The sequence below is a fragment of the Pleurodeles waltl genome, chromosome 5 (genome assembly GCF_031143425.1).
Source record: "Pleurodeles waltl isolate 20211129_DDA chromosome 5, aPleWal1.hap1.20221129, whole genome shotgun sequence".
Taxonomy (NCBI): domain Eukaryota; kingdom Metazoa; phylum Chordata; class Amphibia; order Caudata; family Salamandridae; genus Pleurodeles; species Pleurodeles waltl.
This window is the reverse complement of record NC_090444.1, coordinates 102,013,595-102,022,249: the sequence shown is the minus strand read 5'-3', so window position 1 is coordinate 102,022,249 and position 8,655 is coordinate 102,013,595.

Genomic DNA, 8,655 nt, shown 5'->3' with positions numbered 1-8,655 from the left:
TATGTAGTGCACGCGTGTAATGGTGTCCCCGCACTCACAAAGTCTGGGGACTTTGCCCTAAACAATGTGGGGGCACCTTGGCTAGTGCCAGGGTGCCCTCACACTAAGTAACTTGGCACCTAACCTTCACCAAGTGAGGGTTAGACATATAGGTGACTTATAAGTTACTTATGTGCTGTGAAATAACGTGGACGTTATTTCACTCAGGCTGCAGTGGCAGTCCTGTGTAAGAATTGTCTGAGCTCCCTATGGGTGGCAAAAGAAATGCTGCAGCCCATAGGGATCTCCTGGAACCCCAATACCCTGGGTCCCTAGGTACCATATACAAGGGAAGTATAAGGGTGTTCCAGTGTGCCAATCAGAATTGGTAAAATTAGTCACTAGCCTGCCGTTACAATTTTAAAACCAGAGAGAGCATAACCACTGAGGTTCTGGTTAGCAGAGCCTCAGTGAGACAGTTAGGCATCACACAGGGAACACATATAGGCCACAAACCTATGAGCACTGGGGTCCTGGCTAGCAGGATCCCAGTGACACATATCAAACACACTGACAACATAGGGTTTTCACTATGAGCACTGGGCCCTTTCTAGCAGGATCCCAGTGAGACAGTAAAAACACCCTGACATATACTCACAAACAGGCCAAAAGTGGGGATAACAAGGCTAGAAAGAGGCTACCTTCCTACACATTGTACCTACGTGTGGCGTTTGTATGCGTCATGTCTTATACAGCAGCGCCTGGATACCCTCACGGGTAACAAGTAGCGCTCTACAAATCTACTGATTGATTGACTGATTCTTTCAGTGACACTTTATTGCAAGCAGAAATAAAAGCACTGGTGCAGTGATGAGATCACCAGTTCCACTTTTTCTCTGCAATCAGGAACATGTAGTGTTTTATTTGTAACAATAAAATGACCAACACAAGAACCAAGATGCAATGGGTAAATAAACGGCTTGGTAATGTAAAAGGAAACAAAGAAAGGGTCCTAGAAGTCTACCATGTGTTTAATGCCAAAATAACCAGTAAGCGTTCAGAATAAGCAAAGCAGTGGCTGTTTCAACCCAGTGGAGCTTTGCCCTCTTATTATTTGGAAGATGTAAAGCTAAAATTCATCCATTTAGGTGCTACATTTATACAGTTTTTTTCAAAGCAAATGAATGGAAGCGAGAACCAGTGATGAACGAAAACCTGCACTAATGAGCAGGTGCCAAGAGCGGTGAGGATAGGACTTGTGGTTGTGCACTGCCCTACAGTAACTTGGAGTACACCATCATCCACATTTAAAGACCATTACGAGTTGTTTTCTCTTTTTTCTCTCCATTGGTCATTTTTCCGAAATCGATTCCTACCTCTCCTTCACAAACCAGGGTCTCTTTGTGTTACACCTGTGATGCCCTAAAGGATTGGAAATGGATTCCCAGCAGACTACAATGAGATGGGCCATGTCCCCGTTGAAGCCCTCAGCAAGGCTAGGCTGAGGAAGTTCTGCAAAGACAAAGGACTGACTGTAAAAAAAGCTGTCCACCAAGCAGGACCTGCAGGAGGCACTGTATGCTTTTGAGGAAGCACATTGGCTGAAGGCTGCAGCAGAGGACTAAACGGGTGATGACCCTGAGAAGGATAATGAGGAGGAGGAGAATAATGACTTAGCAGTGGCTCCAGAGGAGAGAGAAGAACTGTAGGAAGTTGGCTCTGTATGTGCTATTTCAAAGTAAGGAATAGCATGCACAGAGTCCAAGGGTTCCCCTTAGAGGTAAGATAGTGGCAAAAAGAGATAATACTAATGCTCTATTTTGTGGTAGTGTGGTCGAGCAGTAGGCTTATCAAAGGAGTAGTGTTAAGCATTTGTTGTACATACACACAGGCAATAAATGAGGAACACACACTCAGAGACAAATCCAGCCAATAGGTTTTGTTATAGAAAAATATCTTTTCTTAGTTTATTTTAAGAACCACAGGTTCAAATTCTACATGTAATATCTCATTTGAAAGGTATTGCAGGTAAGTACTTTAGGAACTTTGAATCATTACATTAGCATGTATACTTTTTACATAAAACACAAATAGCTGTTTTACAAGTGGACACAGTGCAATTTTCACAGTTCCTGGGGGAGGTAAAGTAATGTTAGTTTTAACAGGTAAGTAAGTCACTTACAGGTTTCAGTTTTGGGTCCAAGGTAGCCCACCGTTGGGGGTTCAGAGCAACCCCAAAGTTATCACACCAGCAGCTCAGGGCCGGTCAGGTGCAAAGGTCAAAGAGGTGCCCAAACCACATAGGCTATAATGGAGAGAAGGGGGTGCCCCGGTTCCAGTCTGCCAGCAGGTAAGTACCCGCGTCTTCGGAGGGCAGACCAGGGGGGTTTTGTAGGGCACCGGGGGGGACACGAGTCAGCACAAAAAGTACACCCTCAGCAGCGCGGGGGCGGCCGGGTGCAGTGTGTAAACATGCGTCGGGTTTCCAATAGTTTCCTATGGGAGACCAAGGGGTCTCTTCAGCGATGCAGGCAGGCAAGGGGGGGCTCCTCGGGGTAGCCACCACCTGGGCAAGGGAGAGGGCCTCCTGGGGGTCACTCCTGCACAGGAGTTCCATTCCTTCAGGTGCTGGGGGCTGCGGGTGCAGGGTCTTTTCCAGCCGTCGGGAAATGGAGTTCAGGCAGTCGCGGTCAGGGGGAGCCTCGGGATTCCCTCTGCAGGCGTCGCTGTGGGGGCTCAGGGGGGACAACTTTGGTTACTCACAGTCTTGGAGTCGCCGGAGGGTCCTCCCTGAGGTGTTGGTTCTCCACCAGTCGAGTCGGGGTCGCCGGGTGCAGTGTTGCAAGTCTCACGCTTCTTGCGGGGAGTTGCAGGGGTCTTTAAATCTGCTCCTTGAAACAAAGTTGCAGTTCTTTTGGAGCAGTGCCGCTGTCCTCGGGAGTTTCTTGTCTTTCGTGAAGCAGGGCAGTCCTCAGAGGATTCAGAGGTCGCTGGTCCCTTGGAAAGCGTCGCTGGAGCAGGTTTCTTTGGAAGGCAGAAGGCAGGAGACAGGCCGGTGAGTCTGGGGCCAAAGCAGTTGGTGTCTTCTGTTCTTCCTCTGCAGGGGTTTTTCAGCTCAGCAGTCCTCTTCTTCTTGTAGTTTCAGGAATCTATTTTCCTAGGTTCAGGGAAGCCCTTAAATACTAAATTTAAGGGCGTGTTTAGGTCTGGGGGGTTAGTAGCCAATGGCTACTAGCCCTGAGGGTGAGTACACCCTCTTTGTGCCTCCTCCCAAGGGGAGGGGGTCACATCCCTAATCCTATTGGGGGAATCCTCCATCTGCAAGATGGAGGATTTCTAAAAGTTAGAGTCACTTCAGCTCAGGACACCTTAGGGGCTGTCCTGACTGGCCAGTGACTCCTCCTTGTTTTTCTCATTATTTCCTCCGGCCTTGCCGCCAAAAGTGGGGGTCGTGGCCGGAGGGGGCGGGCAACTCCACTAGCTGGAGTGTCCTGCGGTGCTGGGACAAAGGGGTGAGCCTTTGAGGCTCACCGCCAGGTGTTACAGCTCCTGCCTGGGGGAGGTGTTAGCATCTCCACCCAGTGCAGGCTTTGTTACTGGCCTCAGAGTGACAAAGGCACTCTCCCCATGGGGCCAGCAACATGTCTCTAGTGTGGCAGGCTGCTGAAACCAGTCAGCCTACACAGATAGTCGGTTTAGGTTTCAGGGGGCACCTCTAAGGTGCCCTCTGGGGTGTATTTCACAATAAAATGTACACTGGCATCAGTGTGCATTTATTGTGCTGAGAAGTTTGATACCAAACTTCCCAGTTTTCAGTGTAGCCATTATGGTGCTGTGGAGTTCGTGTTTGACAGACTCCCAGACCATATACTCTTATGGCTACCCTGCACTTACAATGTCTAAGGTTTGGCTTAGACACTGTAGGGGCACAGTGCTCATGCACTGGTGCCCTCATCTATGGTATAGTGCACCCTGCCTTAGGGCTGTAAGGCCTGCTAGAGGGGTGTCTTACCTATACTGCATAGGCAGTGAGAGGCTGGCATGGCACCCTGAGGGGAGTGCCATGTCGACTTACTCATTTTGTTCTCACTAGCACACACAAGCTGGTAAGCAGTGTGTCTGTGCTGAGTGAGGGGTCTCTAGGGTGGCATAAGACATGCTGCAGCCCTTAGAGACCTTCCCTGGCATCAGGGCCCTTGGTACCAGGGGTACCAGTTACAAGGGACTTACCTGGATGCCAGGGTGTGCCAATTGTGGATACAAAAGTACAGGTTAGGGAAAGAACACTGGTGCTGGGGCCTGGTTAGCAGGCCTCAGCACACTTTCAATTCAAAACATAGCATCAGCAAAGGCAAAAAGTCAGGGGGTAACCATGCCAAGGAGGCATTTCCTTACAAGAACCCACAGAGAGGGGGGGTCCCCTGCAGGATCATATGCAGGAAGCAGTGTCTCCTCCCACACCCTGTCAATGCCCAGTCCCAGGCTACTTTTTTCTTTGTAGTACTGACATGTATTTTTGTGGAATAGAAAAAAACAAAAGAATACGTGTCTCAAGTAAAAGCACATTTTGATAACTCTTTTTACAACAGAATGCAATAATGGAAACAAGACTTGATGCTCAACTTACACTTGAGTTTTCAATTTATGTATGAGCTGATTTCTGCAGTTGTATTTGTTGGAAATTGGGTTATCGGTTGAGGAGGGTGACACGCTACGCAAGCAGCAACCACAATTCTTGTCAGGATAAAGCACAAGCAAACCCCAAATTAACCTGTGCTTAACCCTCTGGTAGAGTGGCACAAAGTGGACAGGCCTAAATTAGAAGCAATGTTTAAAGTATTTGTGCAGCACTGCACTTCAAACATTAATAAAGTGAAAACACAACACAAACATACGTACTCGCATCATGGCGTCTTGTATGGCTTGGGCGTCACTCTGCACTGTGTGCAATATAATGGCCTAGAATGAAACGGATGTGCAATTTACTGAAGATACAAAAAACTTGGATTCTGACGTTTGTTGTTTATCGAATAGTCACATTTGTAACAATACCTACCCTTTGGAGAGATTTGCAGTAATTTTATAATCGGAAGCTTACAAGAGCTCTGAAGAAGTCGCTGGGGACTAGAAGAATTCCCCATGACGAAACACGTGTTGGCTCGGAGTGTATCTTCATGGATGTTGCTGTAAAATTTTGATATTGCGACCTATTAAATTTCTGAACTGGATTGGACTTTATTCTGATTGATGAGAAATTTCTTGATTGCATTCCTTTGAATTCACTCACTTGGATTTTTGACTTACTTGATTTGAACTGTACTCACTTGATTTTTGACGCACGTAATCTGTGGGAGTAAAAACTGTTTTGGTAAGGGGGCCTCACTTTGTGCAAAACAACAGAAACATATCCCAAACCAATTTAGAATAAAAATGTACAATTTAATAAATTACTTGAGACCAAAACTACAAAACTCTAATCAGTGGAACCGGAATTTGAAAGTTTAATTTAATAAAAATAGTGCCTAGGAGCACAAAGCGCCAAATGTAGTTATCTGCTTGCGCCAGACTGGGACAAAGTTACAAGTTCAAGTCACGTGCACTGAAGCAGGGTGTTTGAAAATGGGTTATTGGTAAGGGCACGTAGGTACCTACACTTAGCAATAGGCCACCAACCTCCACTTATGTCCAGTTAGGTCTCAGGAAATTAAACCCAGCTCAACCCTTGGTAGCTTGGCAACGAGTGACAAGGCTTAACTTAGGAGACAAAGCGTAAAGCATTCAAATATCACAAAACAGTAATTAAATAAAACACAGGAAACAGTTTAAAAATCCAAAATCAATTTATAAAAATAGGAAATATTTTTAGCTTTAAAATGACACCAAAACTAATAAAATCAGATAAGGGGAACCGGAGATTTGAATTTTTAAAGAATTATTGCTTTCTAGCGCATAGAACAAAAAGCGCCAATCTGGTCGCACCTCGACCGGGGCAAAGTCAAAGTTTAAGGCCGACCGCGATGGAGCCTGGCTCCCCTACAGCCACGGGAGGCCTTGGTCAAAAGTTTACCTTAGGACTTAGTCGTTTTTCTGGAGATTTTCTTCAGCGGGACCAACCTGCCAGTCCAATCCGACCTCCTGGAACTCTTCCTCGGATACGCGTTGCAGGAGCCCTTGGTGGAGATTTTTACCTTCAGACGTAGTCATTTTTTGAAGGTGAAAATCCTTTGACCGGGGCAAACCTGAATCTTGATCTGACGTCCCTGGAGCCCTCTTCGGATACACTGCCTACGTTCGGACGTGGTCACTTTTTTGGATATTTTCTTCACCGGGACGAGCCTGCAAGTCAGGCCGGGTCGCGGTTGAGGCAAACCGTCTAGAGTTGCTGAGGCGGGTCGGTCCCTCTATGGAGCTGAGAGAGCGTAGCTTATAAAATCTATATTAACATGAAATGTTTATGAACTAATGTGTGGTAATGCCATATAGAAGTTGTATGAACCTATTTTGCTAAAACGTGCACTTGAAATGTGACCACGGGGAGTGGCCGCCAATGTATACGCGGACTAATAAAAATTGACTATTGCCTATGAATATTCGAATTAATGAATGATTTGCGCTAATTATTAATGATTATGTTATTAAAGTTATGCTAAATAAATCTTGTAGGCCTTAAGTTAGCATGAGCCGAAGCTTAGCTGCCTGGCTCTCATATTAAATGTGTTTCTCTAACGTGCAGTGTGCTGACTCGCAAAAGGACATGACCTCTTGTTTTCTTCAAACTAGAAGCTGAATGTAACCATAATGGATCCGTTCTCATGAAATTCATACTGCCTGTAGAAATGTTTAATCGAAATGCAACAGTGTAGACTAATATAATGTACAAGGTTGTTTAAACCGCTGAAGACAATGGAGCTACTGACCAAAAGATGTGCAAGAATTACAGAAGGATGAAATCTTACTGGACGTGCTACCTCTGAAGACGTCAATCATATGTACCAATAAAATGTCTGTAAACTAATATGGGGTGAAAGATTAATGACATAATCTATTTTCTAACTGGATAAAGATAGTGGGGTATAACCATGGACCAATGAAATTGTAGTTGAATGTACAACGAAAAAGGGATAAAAACCCATGACACAGGGAGCCAGAGAGAGGTGTTAGGGAATGCTATTGATTTTATCCAGAAACTCTGTCACTCTGTTTGGTGACTGATTGGTTTATTAAAACCATCCTCTTCCTTAGATTGCCCATTTACACTTTACCTCCTTAAGAGGGAAGTGCCTCTTTTTGTCCCGGAGCTGAGTTTTGACTGATGGCGAATCAACTGATGTCCTGAAGACGAAGACTGAACCTGAGTGCTGACCTAAACCTTGGAGGGTAACTATGACAATGAAATTGTGATTTGTCTGTTTGCTTTTCCTTTCTAGGTACCAACTGCTTATTTTGACAGAGACCACAGGTAGATGTTTTCCAAATTGGTGTCCTAAATTGTTTTGCATGAAGCCCAACATTGCAATGCTACTCAGTGGTTAGGACAGGTGTTCACTAAACTGATGCAAATAGACAAACGACTAAATCTATGCTTTGTTGAACCGACGCGCTAATGACATTCTGCTAAAGTTGATCTATGTTCACGCCGTGTTATGTTTTGATGTTTGTGATCCTTGCCTTGAGGAAATCATATCAGAGTTGCCATATTGTGACTATGCTACTTTGCTTTCTGGTTTAGAGATTAACACATTTGCTTTTAGAATTGTAACTAATAGGGAATAAAACTCATAAAAAATCTACTAAACTGGTGTGGTTATTCATGACTGCCAGGTCATGGTGGTGCCTTGAATTGATTAATGTCTTTGACTAAAGTGAAATGCATTGTTGTAATAAATATTGATGACATTATTGACGTATTGATTGACATATTGATTAGCTATCTCGTCCTAAGGTGTCTCTCAACTGGGTCAAAAGATTCATTGGCCTAAAACGAGTCCTGATGTGTAATAAATTATCATAAAGGGATGCGTTAACAGAGCTTTTTTCCAAACATTCTCCAAACTTCTGGATCTTCTTCCAGATGTTCTTTTAAGGTCCTTTTGAGGTCCGCGGTTCACCCCAAGGTTCCAGAAGCTCTGAGATGCTCCTTTTAGGGTGCAGACTACAACTCCCAGAATGCAGCTGGCGCAAACTCCTTTTTGGCCATTGGACAGTGGTCAGCTGGTTGGTTTCTTCATGAGTTGGTGCTGGGGACTCTGGTTAGCAAGTTTTCACCTGTAGCAAACAGGAAGTCCCTCCTTGAACCAGCTGAAGCCAGGCAAAGTCCTTCTTGTGGTGAAGCCCAAGTGTGCAGCTGGTGCAGTCCTCCAGAGTGCAGTGTCCAGGTGCAGGCCAGGGGTCCAGGAGGGCAGTCCTTCTTCTTCTGTAGTTCTTCCTGGTAGGGATCTGATAGAGAACTGAGGTGTGGGTGCAGGTCTGACAGTTTTACCCTTGCTCCTGGGTGAAAAACAGGGGGGTCCTGGTTCTCCAATCAGGGACAGGGTCCTTCCCCCTGTGATGACCACTTCCTGGGAAGTGTGGCAAAAATCAATCCCAGGGAGCAACATTCCTCAAAAATCCATCATGGCTGAAAGTGATTTTTGGATGTTACATCTGGCTGAGCCCACCCACTGGTGTGGCTAAAAA